This window comes from Siphateles boraxobius, unplaced genomic scaffold, assembly GCF_051911475.1.
Source record: "Siphateles boraxobius isolate OS27281-9 unplaced genomic scaffold, OSU_SipBor_1 66, whole genome shotgun sequence".
NCBI classification, from domain to species: Eukaryota; Metazoa; Chordata; class Actinopteri; order Cypriniformes; family Leuciscidae; genus Siphateles; species Siphateles boraxobius.
The window spans coordinates 33377501-33400113 of NW_027509193.1; the positions used below are offsets into that span (position 1 = coordinate 33377501).

General features: G+C 39.1%; 1 protein-coding gene across 4 annotated transcripts in view; it reads right to left on the reverse strand.

Moving 5' to 3' along the window:
* Positions 1-21941, reverse strand: part of glis2b (GLIS family zinc finger 2b) — a 46489-nt gene extending 24548 nt beyond the window's left edge. For 2 of the 4 annotated variants that reach the window (XR_013196865.1, XM_077213747.1), the window contains exon 1: positions 21111-21941. The gene's annotated coding sequence lies outside the window, so the exon portion shown is untranslated. Of the gene's footprint in view, positions 65-21110 lie in introns of those variants that run through there. The other 2 variants (XM_077213748.1, XM_077213749.1) reach the window with 2 other exon arrangements.
* Positions 21942-22613: the final 672 nt, after the last annotated feature.

Consider the following 22613-nt stretch of genomic DNA (forward strand, 5'->3'; position numbering starts at 1 on the left):
ATAAGGACAACTTTAGCTTCACAGCCACACAAAATAACACTCTTAGTATGAAGCACACAATATATTTGATGGTGAGTATTGCATTAGCATATTTGTAACACAATACCCTGATTATCATTTAAAAATGAAAATATTGCGTACAATTATTTGGTAAAAAAATACAATACATTCAGTATTGAATTAACTATTAAGTTTATAGAGATTGTAGCAACGCATTCTGAGATTGCCAAAGATGCATGCAATGCTGCCCTAAAATTAGCTCAAAATGAGTCATCTTATGAGACAGCATATTTTGGAACAGCCTTCCCATTGGGAGCATGCATATGATGCCTTAAAAAGCTGTCTAGTTAGGGAGCTCACTGGTTTTTGGAGCGGAGAGAAGCAAGCGAGGTGAAGGACTGCAACAGGAAGCTTCTTGCCAGCCTATTGATGGCTCACAGCCAGCAATCTCAGACATTAAGGAATTCCTTACAGAGGGTTGGGAAGGAGGGAGGGAAAAACAGAGAGAACTGCGTGTAGGAAGGGAGCAAGACCTGGGAAAGACCCAAAAGGACCAAAAAAGAAGCGATTAAACACCGCTTATGCCAACCAAATGATCTCCTAAACACACTTTGATATTGTTATGGTGTCGACAGACAATGAAAAGTATGAAGATTTATAAAGCGAATTGATTTAACATCATAACAATTTCAGCTCTCAGCTTCTGTGTCTATCATCACTCACTGAAAACAGATGGAATATTCAGTTGTGTCATTTTGATTGAATATTACTAGGCCAAAATTTAACAATGAAACATATGAACTCTTCATAATAAGATCCAAAACATGTATAAAATAGCAGGCCGATATCCATTTCATGCCGACTTTCAAATCATCATGACGTTCTGTTAGTAATCCATTCTTCAAAATTTGGCCATATTTCCCAGTCAACCGGATATGCAAATGAGACAAAATGTAGGGCGGAGCTTTTATTTATTCTTCAGGAATTGATTGGATTGTAGAAAAGTGGGTGTGGCATACCAGACAGAAATCAGGTGTTCATAGGGGAGGGGTTAAAAAAGTAGGAGGGATTTGTGACATCATCCGAAAGGTTTTAGAGGCCGAGTAGGTCGTTATATTTTGAAAAGATTATGAATAGTATATAATCATGAATAGTATGGCCATTTTTAGTTCTTGTTTTTTTATGAACTGGAATTGCTTTGAAAAGGATATTTGTAAAAATTCTAAATTCTCCTTTTGCATTCCACAGAAAAATAACAGTAAATGAAAACAGAATCTTCAAGAGTGTGTAAATACAGTCAGTTTTGATTTAATGTTGCTATCCTGATGTTTGTTTGTTTATTCCCCAGCAGACTAAACATCACTGGTGGACTCGAGGCGTGTGAGGAGCAGGGGCAGTTTTGACGGTTTTACACGCTGTATTTATCGTTCCCGCAGTAAACACAGCCGAGGGTGGGATTATGAAACACTAGCTGACCTGACTTGACTCGGGGGTCTGAACTCAGGGTTGGAGGAAGGGTCACGCTCGGGGTTTTTGTGTCTGTCACAAGATACAACAGCTCTGCTACATGCTGTTCTGTATTACTGGCTGTCCTATCATTTCCCCCCGTCTGGAACAGTCACACTTTATCCTCAAAACTCATGTTTCAAACCAGCTTTAAACATCATATAATTCTTGACTCAATTACTCCACATGGAGTTTCATTGTAAACATTTTGCTATCAAGTATAAAAGATAAATACAGGCGAGGTTTAATCTTTTGTACGTATTTGAATCAGTATTTGGATTTAGGACATATGTTTGTGGAGCGTCTGATGTTTTTAGGGCGTTGTTCCATACATTTTTGTGAGGGCTTGTATAGCTTTAAGGAAACAGGAGGTATTGTGGGCCGGCATGGGGTTTAGATCTTTGGCTTTGGCAAAAGAAGCGTAAGCGCATTCCAAGCAGCAGGGAACTTTTATATTAGACTCTCATAGCTGAGTTCTGACGTTTAAAGTCACCATGAAATCAAAATTGACAGGTCTGGGTTTTTTTATGGAATATTGCAGTATTCATTATAAATGATTTATCAGTGCACGTCATTGTTTTGTTTTGTTTTTTTTGCCCACAATCTTTAATCAAAATAACTTCCCCTCCCTCTTGCAGCTCATCTCTTTGACTGCATCTGATGATGTTTACTGGCGTGAGGGCGGGGCAACCTGTCACTCACATGAGATCCACCAATGCCAAATCGTAACCATCCAATCAACTCCACATGGATAAAATAAAGCCCCGCCCTACATTTGTTCTTGTTCGAGAAGCCGTTTCACTTAGATATACGACACAAGAGAAGACAACTTCTAACTTTAACAGTGTCTGCATATGTTCGTATGTGCGTGTGCATTGGACTATTTGACTATTAAGTATTTATTCACATAATTAATCATAAAAATTTCGCTAATTATTTGCATTTTTTCAATTTGTTTGTCATTTTCTAGTTAAATATTTGTTTAAAAAATCTTTTACAAAAAATAACTAAAAAGAAGTTTAAAAAGAAGCAACATTGCATAAGATATTGACCCTTGTTTGTAGAGAATGTGTTTGTATCTTGAATGAAATAAAAAAAAAATACATGTTTTATGATCCACGTACAATCCTACTTAATATCCAGCATTATCTTTGGATATTTTAACTGAAAAATAGGCCAAAATACGACTAAACCGTGTACTGCAGGGTATGATTAAAAAAATTTGTTGCAATTTATAATTAAAAAAGTCCGTTCATAGGGGCGTGATTTTTATTTGTAGGTAATAGGCATACAAGTATATACAAGTAAAAATGGAGAAAGATTGAATCACTTCTTTTTTTTCTTTGATTAATAAAAAACAGACTCTTCATCTATTTGATCAACACATGCTGACCTTATTGCTATCATTTTGATGGAAACCGATGTCAATCTGAGTAAACAATGGAAAAGCATGTGGCTTTTTAACTGACATGCTTTATTGCTACATCCGCCATTTTGAGCGTTACTATTCGTTTTCTACAAACGTTCCCCTTTTTACTGCCTCTGATTACTATTTTCTTCTTATTTTAAGTGGGTTGTGTAGTAAAGGAGGGGCTTTCCCTTAAAATGATACAACGTCACCTAAGTATAATGCAAATAGTGGAAAACGGATGTAGAGAAGAAATACATAATTTCTAAAACACTGTTTACTTGCATGATGAATCTGGAAGGATGTTTTATTCTGAATGGCAGAATGCTCAAATTTTCTTTGTTTAGATCTTATCCTAATTCACAATAGCTCTTTAAATATCACCACTTTCAATTAACATGGCACTGTTATGTCATTTGTTATGACCAGCGTATGAAATGGCACTTATCCCTCGACTATAAAGCTCATGGCAGAGGACCACACAATTAATGTGACTTGGCGAGAGAGAGAGAGAGAGAGAGAGAGAGAGAGAGAGAGAGAGAGAGAGAGAGAGAGAAAGAGAGATACATTTTTGAAGCTAACAACACCATTGCCTTACAATGCAGCACATAAACCTGATAAAAGCGCTGTTTGAACTGAAATCACAGAGCCAGGAGTGGAAGCCAAGGTTAATACTGAACAAACAGCATAGGATCAGTGAAACAAAAAGGAAGATGAGTGATTAGGCATACACAGATGAATCACTTTTTGGCAACTGATAGCAGAATCAATGCTGAATATGTCGATAAAAATCCACAAACTAAAGCATCATTTGCAGTTTTTTCGTTCCATTTTACATTACATATAGAGTATAGCTTGAATTTGGTATAAAAGCAATCCATCTTTACTTAAAGCATTTATTGTATATATATATATATATATATATATATATATATATATAATGCATTATAAAAGTATTTTTTATCCATTGTATGATCTCGTGAATAATTGTAACCACAGTTATGCTAATACATTGTAATAATATAACAATCATTGTTACACCTTTATAAAGAATAATGCATTAAAACACATGATAAACAACCAATTTCAGAAGCAACAAGGCATCTGCAAATATAATGCATTTTAATTTTGATCACAATTATTTTTTATGGAAAGATACAATGCATTATAACGTACATTATGAAAAATGCATTATACATGATAAGCTTAAGTATACCATATCTTACATGCATTCGCTATTGATTGATGTTAAGCTAAGTTTGATGCAATTTGCACTATTATTGATTTGCTCTATAATTTGCCTTATTGTTGAACTGATTTTGCTCCATAACTAATGAACTTTGCAACATACACCCAGTTATTGAACTAAACTGAATCAATGAGAAACTAAACTGTGTAATGAATAACACATTTTCTTTTACATTTATGCATTTGGCAGATGCTTTTATCTAAAGTGACTTACATTGCGTTCAAGGTTCACGTTTACATTTGATCAGTTCTTGTTTTCCCTGCATCGAACCCAAGACCGTGCCGTTGCTAGCGCTATGTTCTACTGTTGTGCTCAACATTAATATTGCACTATACATCAATAAATGTGTCTCGACTCGAATAATGAATGATTAGTAACGTTGAATTCTCTCGGTCACATTTAGTGTAATGCATATTTCATAGCTGTTTATCTCTGAATAAATTGTCTTCGGAGAGCAGCTCTTTCAATCTTCGTGTCTCTTGCAGACTACAGTTGCTCTGTTCATGAAAATGTTTGCTGTAATATATAAAGGGACAAATATTTCATATTCATTTCCACAATAAAATATCTTTTTTTTATATTCATGATATGTTTTATTATACGGTGGTGCCCAAAAGTGATGTCTGGAGGGGATAATTGTTTTTAATTACCCTATAAGTTAAATTAAACCCTCAAAATATGAGGAAAATATTTTAAATTTGAGATAAAACCAAAACACTAAACTTGGTTAAGATATTTATCTGACAAATTTCTATCTTTTTTGGGGGGCAAGAATGGCAGACTACAGCTACTTTTTTAAAATAAATAAATAAAATTAAAAAAGCTCACAGGAGAAAGCATTAATTGACATAAGTTATTTATATTTCATTGGTTTTCTCTTGTTTGTGCATGTTCATAATTTATTTGTATGACAGCCTGGCCAAAAACTATGTCTGCATAACCTATATTAGATTTAGATTTTAGATTTTATTAATTTTGTTATGTCCATTTGTTTTATTATTTTTATTATTATTATTTATTTTCATTAAAATAGTTTAAATAAATTTTTATTTCATTTTATTTAGTTTATCTAGTTCTGTCAAATCAATTAATCGCAGCTAAATAAAAGTTTGTGTGTGTGTAAATATATAAGGGAATGGAATCGAACTTGGGTTTCGACTGTGAGAAAAGTCTCTACTTTCTCTCTCCGCTTATGTAACAAACCAAAAACATCTATCAGAGTAATGGGGTTGCTTTACGTCAAAGTTATTAAGCTTCGCGACCAATCTCAGGCAATTTGTCTAAATCGGCATTGGCCATCCCTTGACTTTTTTCCCCAACTCTGCATCATTTCGGTGTTTCTTTCTCTCTAACTCCTCCTTTCCCCTCTCCCTCCCCTCCCTCAATCCGTTTCGATTCCTGCCGCCTCCAGCCACAAACAGTGATGCAATCCGCAGACTCCTGCGTGCAATAACAGGGCCTGGAGAGTGCTAGCAGGGCAGGGCGGTCTGCATTTCTCTCGCCGTCTGAAACGAATAAAAAGCAAATTGGGAAGAGAGCACCAAAGAGTAGGAAAAAGAAAAGCAGGGGTCTGGAATGGTGAGAGCTAGACAGAAACGAGACAGCTCATATTAAGAGCTCATTGTTTGCTTGTGGTTTGATTTCTTTGCTAATTTGTGCTTTAAGGATAGAAGTAGATGGTTTTTTAGCATTCAAGCATGAGGGTGGCATTTTGTTTGCTTTTCTTCAAAGGTTGAGGAGCTTGACTTACTCTTAAAGCCCCCCTGTAATTAATTGTTTTATCCCTTAAAACTCATCTTTGATCACCAAAATGACATATTTAAATGTTTTTTTCCTTAAAATTCTTCATGCCTTATAATAGCTTGAATGTAACTCTACAGCCTTGCCTCATTTGGTAAACGCAGTTTTATGAATATGCAAATGATCCCCGCCTCTACTCACTCATTCCAGCTTAGAGATCCAATCGTTGACGATCACACGTTGATCTGATTGGTTACAAGGTAGTTTGTGACGTCGGAAACACCAGCGATTTCAAACCGTGTTTTTGAGACTGTCTTTGGTTCACTGTAGTTTTAAGGAGAAAATACTCAGCAATGGTGTTGACTTATGAATTTGCACATGGTTTGTCTTAAAGTATATTAAAAACACCACATAGACATATAAACAACTTTAAAGCTTGATTTTCACCACAGGGGGACTTTAAGGCATCCCCTAAATAGACAAGAATGTAATCTCAGAGAAGTGGAACGCACAATATAGTAAACAAGACGAGATCTATCCCTGACTACAACGTTCTAAAGGTAGAAAATTTATATCCGAGTCTGCAGTTAGCTTTCCTTTAAAAGAATAGTTCACCCTAAAATTACTTTTGACTATTTACTCACCCTGGTGTTTTTCTAATGCCATATGCCCTTATTTCTGTCATGGACTACAAAAGGAGAATTTCCTTGCGCTCCTCCATATAATGCCAGTGAATAGTGCCTAGCATTAAGCTTGTTAAAAAAAAGATGCAAAAGTATCACAGAATGATCCCATCCCATTTCTTTAAATTACACAAAAATTATAAAAAATAAAATAAAATTCAAAATATTATAGCATATAAAGATATAATACTAAAATAAAAATAAAATTAGTCCAACTGAAATTAAACCCTCTAAAGTGCACGTAAACTCTAAATCATAAGAATTCCCAATAGAATTCCCTACATTCTGGCTGTTTGAAGAAAAATGCATCTTTTTTCAAGACAGAAATGTGTCAGTATGCTTGCTGGCCCCATGCAGTTGAAGCAGAACCCGTTCTCTCCATTTTTCTATTCTACATTTCTGCAGTGAACTGTTGAACTTCTAAAAACAGCTTGCGAACGGCCTTTGACTGCACAGACCCCACTCTCCACTCACTGGTGAACTCTAACAGACCTCAGCGTAGATGGAGAGTACGATTATGGTCAGTTTATGGTGTTGTTTGTGCATATTTGTGTTGATTGTTCCTCAGATCCGCCCCTTGACTCGACCTAGCCCGCTCGGCCCTGCTGAGACAGACCTCCCCTGGAGGCGGCGGAGGGAAAAAGCATTCGAGGTCAGCGCAGGAATGCCAGGGGATTGGCACCTGGCTAAATCCTGGAAGAATACACACACACTCTCACTTTTTCCACTCTCTGCTGAGACTCCACGTGGAGCCTACCTACGAAAACACAGCATTCCTCTGCGTGCAATCAAACAATATTCCAAAGTCACCACACAGCCTGTGCAGACATGCAATAGGACGCGCCTGTCAAATGAACAGGTCAGTGAGTGCATGAAAACTTGAGAGCTGTACAAGATATAGTTCAACCAAAAATTAAAATTCTGTCATTATTTACTCACCATCATGTCATTCTAAACCCATTTTGCTTGCTTTCTTTTGCAGAAAACAAAAGAAGATGATTTGAAGAATGTTTTGGCTGTTTTAATCCATACAAATCATGCCAACAGAGTCCAGGGGCTGGAATCACGAAAAACTTCTTAAGAAAGTAATTTAAAGAGCATTACATTCTAAACAGTTCATAAGAATGTTCCAATTCTTGGAAAATTGTCTAATTATTTTCTTAACGTGCCCCTATTATGCCTTTTCAGATATTACCTTTGTAGTGAATAATGTTGCTGTTTGTGAATCTAAAAGCTCTGCGATGTTTCAAAGTTCAAAGTGCAGATAAATGGAGTTATTGTCTCCTAAAAGAAAGATTTGATTCTGAACTGCCTGAAACGAGTCGTCAGTAATTACAGTCTTAGTTCCTCCTGCATGAACCTACGTAGGTTTTGCTGTCCGTGAACAGCGTCTACTTTGACTCTTAAACACTGTAGTTGTAGCTGAGACTGGGCTATCTGGCCAATCAGAGCAGAGTAGACCAATCACAACAGACTGGGCCATCTGACCAATCAGAGCAGAGTAGACCAATCACAACAGACCGAACCATCTGACCAATCAGAGCAGAGTAGACCAATCACAACAGACTGAACTATCTAACCAATCAGAGCTGAGTAAACCAATCACAACAGACTGAACCATCTAACCAATCAGAGCAGAGTAAACCAATCACAACAGACTGGGCCATCTGACCAATCAGAGCAGAGTAGACCAATCACAACAGACTGAACCATCTGACCAATCAGAGCAGAGTAGACCAATCACAACAGACTGAACCATCTAACCAATCAGAGCAGAGTAAACCAATCACAACAGACTGGGCCACCTGACCAATCAGAGCAGAGTAGACCAATCACAACAGACTCGGTCATCTGACCAATCAGAGCAGAGTAGACCAATCACAACAGACTGGGTCATCTGACCAATCAGAGCAGAGTAGACCAATCACAACAGACTGGGTCATCTGACCAATCAGAGCAGAGTAGACCAATCACAACAGACTGGGTCATCTGACCAATCAGAGCAGAGTAGACCAATCACAACAGACTGGGTCATCTGACCAATCAGAGCAGAGTAAACCAATCACAACAGACTGGGTCATCTGACCAATCAGAGCAGAGTAAACCAATCACAACAGACTGGGTCATCTGACCAATCAGAGCAGAGTAGACCAATCACAACAGACTGGGTCTTCTGACCAATCAGAGCAGACCAATCAAAACAGACTGGGTCATCTGACCAATCAGAGCAGAGTAGACCAATCACAACAGACTGGGTCATCTGACCAATCAGAGCAGAGTAGACCAATCACAACAGACTGGGTCATCTGACCAATCAGAGCAGAGTAGACCAATCACAACAGACTGGGTCATCTGACCAATCAGAGCAGAGTAAACCAATCACAACAGACTGGGTCATCTGACCAATCAGAGCAGAGTAGACCAATCACAACAGACTGGGTCTTCTGACCAATCAGAGCAGAGTAGACCAATCACAACAGACTGGGTCATCTGACCAATCAGAGCAGAGTAGACCAATCACAACAGACTGGGTCATCTGACCAATCAGAGCAGAGTAGACCAATCACAACAAACTGGGTCATCTAACCAATCAGAGCAGTGTAGACCAATCACAACAGACTGGGCCATCTGACTAATCAGAGCAGAGTAGACCAATCACAACAGACTGGGTCATCTGACCAATCAGAGCAGAGTAGACTAATCACAACAGACTGGGCCATCTGACCAATCAGAGCAGAGTAGACCAATCACAACAAACTGGGTCATCTGACCAATCAGAGCAGTGTAGACCAATGACAACAGACTGGGCCATCTGACTAATCAGAGCAGAGTAGACCAATCACAACAGACTGGGCCATCTGACCAATCAGAGCAGAGTAGACCAATCACAACAGACTGGGCCATCTGGCCAATCAGAGCAGAGTAGACCAATCACAACAGACTGAACCATCTGACCAATCAGAGCAGAGTAAACCAATCACAACAGACTGGGCCCCCTGACCAATCAGAGCAGAGTAGACCAATCACAACAGACTGGGTCATCTGACCAATCAGAGCAGAGTAGACCAATCACAACAAACTAGGTCATCTGACCAATCAGAGCAGTGTAGACCAATCACAACAGACTGGGCCATCTGACTAATCAAAGCAGAGTAGACCAATCACAACAGACTGGGCCATCTGACCAATCAGAGCAGAGTAGACCAATCACAACAGACTGAAACATCTGACCGATCAGAGCAGAGTAAACCAATCACAACAGACTGGGCCACCTGAACAATCAGAGCAGAGTAGACCAATCACAACAGACGGGGTCATCTGACCAATCAGAGCAGAGTAGACCAATCACAACAGACTGGGTCATCTGACCAATCAGAGCAGAGTAGACCAATCACAACAGACTGGGCCATCTGACCAATCAGAGCAGAGTAGACCAATCACAACAGACTGGGTCATCTGACCAATCAGAGCAGAGTAGACCAATCACAACAGACTGAACCATCTAACCAATCAGAGCAGAGTAAACCAATCACAACAGACTGGGCCACCTGACCAATCAGAGCAGACTAGACCAATCACAACAGACTGGGCCATCTGACCAATCAGAGCAGAGTAAACTTATCACAACAGACTGGGTCATCTGACCAATCAGAGCAGAGTAGACCAATCACAACAGACTGGGCCATCTGACCAATCAGAGCAGAGTAAACCAATCACAACAGACTGGGCCACCTGACCAATCAGAGCAGACTAGACCAATCACAACAGACGGGGTCATCTGACCAATCAGAGCAGAGTAGACCAATCACAACAGACTGGGCCATCTGGCCAATCAGAGCAGAGTAGACCAATCACAACAGACTGGGCCATCTGACCAATCAGAGCAGAGTAGACCAACACAACAAACTGGGTCATCTGACCAATCAGAGCAGAGTAGACCAATCACAACAGACTGGGTCATCTGACCAATCAGAGCAGAGTAGACCAATCACAACAGACTGAAACATCTGACCGATCAGAGCAGAGTAAACCAATCACAACAGACTGGGCCACCTGAACAATCAGAGCAGAGTAGACCAATCACAACAGACGGGGTCATCTGACCAATCAGAGCAGAGTAGACCAATCACAACAGACTGGGTCATCTGACCAATCAGAGCAGAGTAGACCAATCACAACAGACTGGGCCATCTGACCAATCAGAGCAGAGTAGACCAATCACAACAGACTGGGTCATCTGACCAATCAGAGCAGAGTAGACCAATCACAACAGACTGAACCATCTAACCAATCAGAGCAGAGTAAACCAATCACAACAGACTGGGCCACCTGACCAATCAGAGCAGACTAGACCAATCACAACAGACTGGGCCATCTGACCAATCAGAGCAGAGTAAACTTATCACAACAGACTGGGTCATCTGACCAATCAGAGCAGAGTAGACCAATCACAACAGACTGGGCCATCTGACTAATCAGAGCAGAGTAGACCAATCACAATAGATTAGGCCATCTGACCAATCAGAGCAGAGTAGACCAATCACAACAGACCGAACCATCTGACCAATCAGAGCAGAGTAGACCAATCACAACAGACTGAACCATCTAACCAATCAGAGCAGAGTAAACCAATCACAACAGACTGAACCATCTAACCAATCAGAGCAGAGTAAACCAATCACAACAGACTGGGCCATCTGACCAATCAGAGCAGAGTAGACCAATCACAACAGACTGAACCATCTGACCAATCAGAGCAGAGTAGACCAATCACAACAGACTGAACCATCTAACCAATCAGAGCAGAACAAACCAATCACAACAGACTTGGCCACCTGACCAATCAGAGCAGAGCAGATCACAAAAGACTGAAAGAAAATCATACAGGTTTGGAATGACATGAGGCTGTGTATATGATGACAGGATTTTCATTTTTGAGTGAACTAACCTTTACCTAACTTTAAATACACATGAGATTATCTAGAAACTCAAGATGTTTGAGGTCTGTTTGAGATTGTCCTGTCTAGAAAAGCCAAACCGTGCCTCAACACTTCGACCATTGGGTGGGGTGGCAAATGCTTGGGCGTAGAGCGAGGGTCTGGCGTTCCCTTGCATCCCACAGCGTTAACAGACTCCGAGCCACAGATTTACGGGAGCTGACGAGCGCATGGAAACTCGGCATGGCGGGCAACGACCTTCTGCCATATTTCAGTTCTCTGCAGCGACGCCGAGAGCGAATGTCATGACAAGCATGAGCTTAGCCACTCGAGGGGCTCTTGCTTTTATAAGAGGAATAAAACATACAGCAGGCAGGCTGCACTTTGAGTTCGGGCCAACACTGGGCGCAGTGGATATACTTCAAACTTCGGGAGGTGCCGTCTCAGACTCGCACTCATTTCCTCAATCCGAATATTACAGAGGCGGCAAAAAAATCTCTTTTTGAGTTTCTGAATTTTTTTTTCTACTAAAAGGCCATGCACTCACTGCAAAAAAAAATCATTTTCTTACTCTTATTTATCAGTAAAATATCTAAACATTCTTAAATCAAGATACATTTACTTGAAAAGCAAAAATTAAGTCTAATCTCAGACTAAAATTGCATGTTTGAGCTGTTTTAACTGAAAGCAACTTGCACAGGCATATTTAAAAATATATCAATGCCATTGTTTTGTCTCAAGATTCACATCAGTAATGTTTTCTAAGGCATGTTTATAAAAGCCACTTAAATGTCCTATTTGAACTAAGGCCTAAACCTGGCTTAATCTAAGCCCTGTCTGTGAAACCAGGCCATTGAGTCTTGTTTTCTGAAGAAGAAAAAAAGATCAAAATTAAGTGACTTCATGCTAAAAACAAGTACAAATATCTGCTAATGGGGTCAGAAAAGTTTTTCTGCCCCCAATGGCAGATTTTTTTCTTGTTTTAAACATAAACTCACTTAATTTTGATACATTTTTCAGAAAACAAGACTTACCTCAAGTTATTTGCATCTATATTGAGTTAAGAGTGATATCAAGATAGATATCATTTATATATTTGGACTGGAAAACAAGTCAGAAATATTTCTTTGCAGTGTGGCATAGGTTCACGAAGAGCGTAATTTGATGGATGTGACTCTTAGCCGCTCGGCCTCAAGGGACGTCAGTGGTGTCAGGATCCCGGCGGTGCACATGATAGAGTATTGTGGTGATTTTTTAATTTGGCCAGGATTCCCACAGCATGTTGATGGACACCTGTGTGCCGGGCTGGAGGCGACGGGAAGGTTTCTGGGAACAAGGAGCTGTTCAGGAGTGAGAGGCTGGGCGGGTGTTCAGATCTCCAAAACCAAAACACACTGCGGTGGAAAAAAAACAGGAAGATGAAGGAACTCAGAACAAAACAATGTAATTAGATGACAAATTAAAGGGATGTTAAATCATGCTGGTGGTTGTTTAACCCAGAAACATTTCATCTGCCGAACCCCTTTGACCTAAAATATTTACTTAACAGCACCCTCTGAGATTTAAAGGTAATATTTTAATAATTTAACAACACATTTGCATATTCATGGTTTTCTGATGTAGGTTAATGGTCACATGATATTCAAGTAAACAATGTTTTTATAGGGTAAAATGTGTGCTTACATGAATATTATATATATATATATATATATATATATATTTAGTATACGCAGTTCTATGAATATGCAAATTCGCCCCGCCTCCACTCACTCACTCCAGCTCAGAGATCCACTCGTTGACGATCACACGCTGATCTGATTGGTTACAAGGTAGTTTATGACGTCAGAAACACCAGCGATTTCAAACCGTGTTTTTGAGATTGTCTTCGGTTCACTTTAAAGAGAAAATACTCAGCAATGGTGTCGACTTATGAATTTACACATGGTTTGTCTTAAAGCATATTTTATTGTTTCATTTTACATTGACCAGAAATCATGTGATTAATTATTTAATGAATGGACAGCTTTAGTTTTTTAACAGAAATAAAATAAAACAAATCTAGTATTGTGTAAAATATACAAATATAGTTGTTAATCTGTCTTTCCTAAATCTATGAATATTGGTTTGTATTTATGTTGTATCTTTTTTAGTGAGCTTCTTGCCTTTGTTGATCTTGAGGATCATAAGAAATGTGTTTATTCTCTTTTTTTATATAAGTCTTTATTTGGGGTTATACTGTACATCTAAAAATGGAATAGATGGTAGAAACAATTGACAAAACATATTTAATAAATATTTAAAAATTGTATTATTATAAGTTTAGACTTTTAAGATACATTTTATATATTATATTCATTTTAATATTTATTTATTTGTAAGATAATAAATAATGCATTTTAAGATGCCATATTTTTGACTTTTGCTTTAGTACAGTAACAATATAAAGGACAATAATTTTGTTTTCTCAAGCATGAAAATATATGGCTGCCATCATTTTTTTATCATATTTGAGTTACTTAAAATCTAAAAGACCCAATCCACACATTTTTTTAATTTAAATCTTCAAACCATGCACCTCAAAACCACCAAATGGTCCAAAATGACCGCGCAGGACCATGATGTGGCCCTGAAAACCTTAAATGAATGTTTATTGCAATATAAATACTTTTTGCAGGAAGACACAGTGGACGTCGTTTCTGATCTTCTACCTATTTTCCCTGTCGGGCACCTGCACACACACACTCTCTTTTCCCTCTGCCTCTGTTCTTCTTTCCTTCTGTGTCTCTGCCAGCCTCACTGTGTGCCTGTGTTCTCTCGTTCCCCTCACATGGGGCGCCTGTTTTCTCAAAGCAAGACCGCCCTCCCCTCAATACTCCCTCCCTCCGATCCCTGGCAGCCAGACAAGGTCAACATGACAGGATTTTCCCCCTCCTTCCCTCTCTCTCTCTCCCCCTTTATCTCCCTCCGTTTCTTTGACTCAGCTGAGCGGCAGGCTCCTCCAGAAACACAGGGTCTTTCATCTTCGTCTCCGTCAGAGAGAGCAGACAAGGGACACTGGAGAGGTATCATCTCGGTGTGATGGATGGAGTGAGAGTTTCAAAACAAAACAACAAATAATGCAGCGCAGTTGTCTGTAGTCAAATTTTAGAGGCAAGCAACTCAAATTAGAGGCCTTTCTTGAAGAGTACTGTGCTTGTGGTACTGTACCATATTTATATACCATGGTATTTGCACGGTACTCCAATTAAGAGTCAAAGAATACCATGGTATTACCGCTGTGGCTGGTGGCGCATCTAAAACATACTTTTTAATCATGATGATTTTTCTAGAGATATAAAATTAAACAATACCCTGAATATCACAGTGATTTTACTGGACTTTTTATTTGGCAATTCAGTTTTATTAGATTTGTGACTTATATTAAGTCTCTGATTTAGGAGCAAAAGCGGCGAGTTGGATTCATTTATTCACTGTGAATCACTGTTCAAATATTCGTTTGCATCAAAAAAATTCACAAAAGTTTCTGCATGGCATTTTTCAAAAAACATTACAAAAAGCTTTCCGACCCCAAACTTTTGAGCACTAGAATATGTTGCTAAATATAGCTGTTTAGCTTTTTTTGTTGTTTTATATTGGCAGATACAAATGAAAATGAAATCCGTTCTTTTATTTATTTTTCACTAGACTTTCAACTGTTTAGTTCTTATATTAAACAATACTAAACATTCTGAATCTACAAGTAGCGTTGGTTTATTTTACAGTTTTAGAGTAAAAGCATAAATATCAAGACATATGTTGACTATCATCAGAAGGCGAATATATATATATATATATATATATATATATATATATACACATACATACATACATACATACATACATATATATATATATATATATATATATATAATTTTTAAAGTATTTTAAAAAAGGCAAACTACAGCTACAGGTTTTATTTTACTATGCAAAAAAATGCATAGAAAAACAAAAAGCTCACGGAAAAAAGCATACATTGAATACAACATAATCAGTTATTAATATTTCATCTCTTGCTTTTGCATGTGTTGATAATTTCTTTGCATTATCACAAATTCAACAATTGACTCAACTACACAACATTTGAATAAAGGGTGAAGATGTCGGACACCATATCTATCGCCAAGCTCCAACTTCCCAAAACCAGATTAAATTCCTCCTAAGTAATTAATAGTGTCTCTTTATCTCGTAAGTTGTCTTGAAGTACACAAACAAAGTTGCATTGATGCTTTTACAGTTCGTGAACTTGTGTGCTTTTTAACCAAAAGCTATAGAAGGAAACACTCCCGTGTTTCATGGTAGAGTGCAATCTGACAAAGAGTTACGATTCACTGTAGAATTTACAGAAAGTACCAAAGATTCCCATTCAACAGCCTCAGCCGTGTGCCAAAGTTAACAGAGATACGAGAGCAGTGGGACAGGAGGACTGGAAAAGAGTTGTATCCTCAGATCATTTTATAATGAGGCAGAACACATTAACATTAGCTTCATCGTTCTTTCGGGCTCAAGACGTGCCACTCGTGATGTACAACTCCAGAGTAACTGTGGGTAACTGGAGATCATGGAAAGAAGGCGGCAGTCCCGGACTCTCGCACACATTGACGGGAATGGATTTGCCCGGACACGGAGCCAAGCCCAGGCCCAGGCCCAGACTTGAGAGAGCCTTGTTACTCTTTCTGAAATGCTTTAACTCACTCCCTGCCCTCTTTCTCTTTTCAAACAGCTCAGTCTTATTCGCTTATTGTGTTCCAGTTGCGTTATTGTGGCTGTACTGGGAGATCCAGGCTGTTGGCTTTGCAAGTATATAATAATAACCAGCTGTGCCTCCAGTTTAACTGTTGAAGTCTTTGGCCTGTTATGATCCAGTGCGCAGCTTAGTGCTAACAGCTTACAGTTGGAAAACAATTGTGGTGATGTGGCTCTGCAAATTCAAAGTCATGCAGCAAATGCTTAAACCATTCTCACGATTCTTGAACTTATTATTCAATACCTGATGCCGGTATACGCAACCAGCCAAATTTGTACACACCTTTTCATTCTTTACTAGTACTTTATTCGCCATCTAAGAAGAATAGTCAAGAAACAAGCACTCTAGCTGGCCAAATTTTCTTCATTATCTGGTCAATTTCAGAAATGTTTAAATTCATAACCTTTGACCTAAGGATTTCTTTTGGGTTTCTTGACCTGTTCTGTTCATTTTTTCTCAGTCAAACTTTCTCCATTTTGTTGCAGTGGTCATAAGATGAAAGTATGTGGCTGAGAGGCATTAAAGAAAACAGAAAGTGGATAGAAGTGAGCGGTGTGGACGTAGTCTGTTTATTTTGGAGTGGTTTGCACAGGAGCCCAGGCCATTGGCGGCTCAGAGACGCAGGGTCGGGTGGCGTGGACCATCCTCCCATGTCCCGTGAAGGTTAAGTGGGGGGAGAGAGAGACCGATGGGTCCTCGGGCTGGGGCGGGACCAGGCTCTGCGCAGCAGGGAGGACGTGAGCGAAGCGTTCCAAGAGGAAACGGTGAGGCCACACTGTGATTAGTGGTTGCAGTTTAACTGCAGAAAAATGCATGGTCCAAGCCCAGCGAGAGAGGGTGGTTTAACTGGTCTCACCGAGCCTGTGACTCAGGGTCTCTCTGTACTGGACTGGAGTTTGTTTGCGCAGCTCTTTACTGCATCTATTTTTCACAATTGATTTTAAAGCAGCATTTTGTGGCATTTCTAAGCATTTAAAATGAGGTTTTCCAGAATTACAATAAGCATTTAAATTTACATTTATGCATTTGGCGGATGGTTTTATCCAAAGCGGCTTACAAAAGACGAACAAAAGTAATTTGTCATAGAGCCAACGATATATGTTATATACAATGCCAGGATTATAGATAAGTTTTTTCACGGACTTTGAAGGCAAGTTTTCACATCGTAAATCAAGCAAAGTATTTTCATATTTTCTTTTGTTTTTAAATTTTATGTACATGTATAAAACTATACTTGACGTTTTCTTAGCTTACAGAGAACTGGTTAACGCTGCTACATAAATATTTCAAATAGAAATTTGAACGTGGCCGAGAGAGCTCAACGCACTGCAACTGAAGAAAACTCATAATATACTCACAACGCAACCAAATGCAGAAACACACTGCAAATACTCACAACGCAACCAAATACAGAAACGTGCTGCTAATACTCACTACGCAACCAAATACATTGCAAATACTCACAATGTAACCAAACACAGAAACCCTCTGCAAATACTCACAAAACAATAAAATATTGAAACGTGCTTCAAATACTCACAACGCAACCAAATATAGAAACACGCTGCATATACTCACAACACAATCAAATACTGAAACAAACTGCAAATACTCACAACGAAACCAAAAAAAGAAATACGCTGCAAATACTCACAAGGCAAACAAATACAGAAACACACATACTGAAACTCGCAAATTAGACAACTAGATAAGGAGGTGTTGAAATAAGTAAAAGTTGCTTTTGTTATTTTTACAAACTATTTTAAACAAAATACATTTTTACAAAAGAAATGATTTTAGAAAGCACTGCATTCCACTACTGTTTCTACAAAGTATTCTTTATTGTTTAACATCTAGAACTCGGAATGTTTCTGCAATCTCTGATCATTTCAGTGAGGAATTCCAAGTTCCAGGACTTTTTCTCCGGTCTTTGTTAAATTCCCAGTCGCACTGACCTCCCCAAACCCTCCTCCCACCTTTTAGCAAATGCTAAACATTTATTCCAAGTGGATGTCAGCTGTCTCTGTCCTGAAGTAATGCAGAAGACCATCTGAAATTCCTATCACCGAAACCATCTCATACTCTCAATATTCTCAATCCCATTGCAGAACTCTCCTGAGGTTGTAAATCTAGCCCACGTGGAGGATCACGGGTGTCGTTGTTAAGGCTGAATGCCCTGTATGGGTTGCAGCCTCTACATACCCAAAGGGTTGTTCAATAAAAAAACAATAAAGCAAATTACTTGGTCCTACCAGATATTTAACAATCACCAGAGACACACAAGAATTTTCTTTTGGTGTGCAGACTAGCAATTACTAAGAGAAAATGGCACAAATTTAAAGTTACGGTTCTCTCAAAATTAAGATTTGTCATTATTTACTCATGTCTTTCCAAATTTTAATTTCTTTCAGATGTTATGCTGAATGTCCTGTTCTCTTCATCATAATGGCGACTGGGACTGACAAAGTCCAAAAAATGCTTGTGCACTATATTTCAAGTCTTACAATGGCTTTGAGTGAGGATCAGATCACTTTGAAGTGAAAATCTTCCCTGTTTCAGCTCTTGAATCTGACTGACGCTCAAATATAAAGGTTCCAAACTGGGATTTCCGATGCCATAGATCAATAATTTTGGGTTCCTCAATTAACCTTTCAGTGAACAGTTCTAAAAAGAACCATTTTTCTACTACAAAGAACCTTTTTGTACATTAGAAAGCTTCTAGATGTTAAAGTTTCTTCATGTAACCATCAGTACCAATAAAAACCTTTATTTTTAAGAGTGTGCACCAAGTTTGGCATTAGTTATTGTCATTGATTCCAAAATTGGCATGACAAGTTTTGACTTTCTGTGTTTAAATAAAATTGAATAATTAACCCCCCAAAAATGGGAAAATTAACCCAAAAATGCTGTTCCAAACCGGTATGACTTTTGCGGAAGACTAAAGAAGTCACCTAAAGTCCAAACAACACTGGACACCATTGACTTTCATTGTATGGACAAAAAAAAAGGCTGAAACGTTTTTCAAAATATCTACTTTTACACAGAATAAATAAAGAAAGCCATATGGGTTTGGAACAACATGAGGATGAGTAAATGACAGAATGGGTGAACTAACCCTTTAAATATTGGTCTGTTTCTCGCACAATGCCATCATATAGGATTTTGAATATAGTACAACAATTCTATGGAGTTTTTTTGTTCTTTATGGAGTTTTATAGACCATATAGCGTTTGATGATGGTGCTGGCGTTCCATTGATTCATGGGTAAAACACTCCCAAACATCTTCAAACGCTAACTAAAGCCAAGCACTTCTTTTGGTCTTTTGTCAAATGTTGTGTTTAGGCCTTGCAGTGTGCACACATAAGAACGTGTCCTAAGCTCGGCATATTCTTTCCGTTTGGGCCCACGTTTGAGTAAAGACCAGACCGGGGGCCCCTCTTTAGTCACTGAGCATTAGAGAGCGTAATGGGCATGAATTCACAGAAGCGCTTCAGGGTGGGTCATATTTGGCAAACCATCCTCAGCATCGAGAGGAACAAGCGGTATATTCACTGGCCAGACCCCTCACAAAAGTACGCCAAAGCTTCGGTGTGCCAAGATCTCAGATTTCTGCAACGTTCAGCTCTGCTTTAGCTTAAGGAGCTTCACTTCATATGTGAGCCAGAAGGATTTGAAGCGTCTTTTTTTTTTTGTCTTAGAGCACATCGTGAAACAGACAGTCCTATCGCAGAGCTGTCGGTTCGCACCGCGAAAACAAGTCAACGCCAGCACGCACAACTGGAGGAGAACATACGGTGAAGTGAGGACTCGACGGCAATAATATGAGATGTTTGCACTGCAGCATACGGCAGAAAGCTGTGCACACACACACACGTGAGAGAATGAGATTGACTATCTGTCAGTTTAAAGGCCAGGATTTCACCAAGGAATGACATCTGGCACGATTGGGTCACTTTAGGGACATCTCGATGCATTTATCAAGAATATGAACAGGGAGTTAAACAAAAAAGCAGGTTATAAAACATAACACGAAGAGGTCAAATGTCATGCAAACCATTGCACAAAATTACACAAGCTTGGGTTTAAATAAAGGCAATCATTAATCTCAAATGCATGCAGGTAAAACAGATTAAATCAAATCCTCCCAATGCACAATCTTTACTGGTTTTTGTCCCATGGTGTGAGATGCCCCTCTCAAAGTTGGTTAACTATGTCCTGGCAGGCATCTTCTTTATCAATGGCCCCATGTGTAGCAGCCAATGAGGGCGGGCTCCGTTCCAAAACACATCTCAATGTGCTCACAATTAAGCGCAGGGACATTGGAATTGCCTAATTGGATGATGGCTGCTTTATGTCCAGGCCTAAACCACTATGGACAATAACAGTAACTTTCCCAGAATGCATCATATCCGGATGCAAATACGTTAGCTTTCTGGTCTATATTTCACGCATGAGTCCTTCCCCAAAATAAGTATTTTATTTGCATCAGTCAAGCACTGCAAAAGATAACAAACTCATCACATGATGCTAGGTTTACAACGTGCTTCCAGACAGGGTGTCTGCTATTGAAGTGCATTAGTGGAAGCCCCGTTTCTCATTTTTTGGAGGCACTACAGGCGTCAACTCTTGAGAAATCAAACAGACCGTGGCATAACACACTCTTGGAAAATAGGTCAGGGTCTTTATTCTACCCTAACTGACCGTGCTCAGGGGACAAAACTAAATATGCATGCTTATATTGGCACGAGATGGGATCAATGATGCAAGGTTGCCGTGCCATTAGAGTTCATTAGACTGACTTACCTTCTGTAAAAAACCTCCTGGATATATGCTGTTGGCCCAGCACTGGTCTCCACCTTAAACTTTCCAGGGGGAATGTTTGCTCCAATTCCTTTGGGTTGCAAAATAATGCCTCAGTTTTTTTAAGGAAGGCCCAGCAGATGTCTGCAAAAGGACCTGTTAGACACTGTCACCAGTGGCTGAATAATCTACTGCTGTCTGAAACCATCAGACTGTTGTCTGGACACACATGACAGTGTTCGGAAAAAGCAGAAAACTAAAGACTTGCGAGGAAGAAAAAGCCGTCAATCCAGAGTGAATGCGCTGGATCGATAGTTTATGTCAGTTTCAGGCCATGAGAATATTCTCATGAAGCAGAAACCCGTTGAATGCATGCGTGTCAACACCAAGAACAGTGTCCGTACTGTTTTCGTTTTTTATCGACCCTGGAATGACAGCTTAAGAGTTATGCACTGTGAGAAAGAACAAAACACACACAAACAAACAAAAAATGGATCGTAGTGATCGTTGTCTTGACATCAAGGTGCATCGCTTTCTGGCAGCGCTGGTCCAGAGGGGTTTTTAATGGGTGGTCGTGCGCAAAGACGATGGAGAGGAGACGTCCCCCTTTACGGCTTCGTGTCCGGATGGTGAGTCGCCGTGTCGGGTTTGCGATTTCCTCTGGTCGTTTCCAGTCCTGGGACCTTCGTGTTGTCTATGGAGACTGTGAGCGGTGAGGTGGGTCTCCAGCACCCCGGACGCGAGCCTGTCCGTGTCTCCTCTCCTCTCCTCGGGCGCAGCGGGCGGAGGGATCAGCCCTGACTGACTGTGACTCTGCCAGCTCAGCGCATGTGTGCTGCTCCGCCCCATCCAGACAAGCCGAGGAGGAGGAGGCCGGCCTGGGCTCACATCCAAGCTAACTCCACTCCCTCCCTCCAGCGCTCTCAAGATTTTTATTGGCATGGTAATAAAGCTTTTTTTTATCGCCGAAGCTTTAATAAACATTACCTCCTTAGACCCTTTTCCTTAGATCTATTCATTTTGGTCAAGCATAGTGGACGCTCTTAATTAATTTCTTTCAGATAATTCATAATATATATTAAAACGCACACTCTTTGTTTCTTTATTGGTGTTATATTACATCAAAAATGAGCAAATATATGATGATCATGTCTAATAAAATAACAAATCATTATTTTATAATAGGTAAATAATATTTTCTACATGTTTTCTATAAAAATCTAATACAAAATTATAATAACAAATGTAGAACTAATTGTATAATGATACTGATATTCATATCGAAATGTAATATTAAATGAAAAATTAAATTAAAATCAAAATGCCTCAAATTCAAAATTCAAAAATAAAGGCCTATTTACGTGTAAATTACATTGAATTTTTTTGTCAGCTGCATGTGCAATTTATTGATTTTGATTTTTAATTTAGGTAGGCTATTATTTAAGTCAGAGTATTTTATTTAATATGTCTGAATTCGTCAAATTATAGTTAAATCTAACTATATTA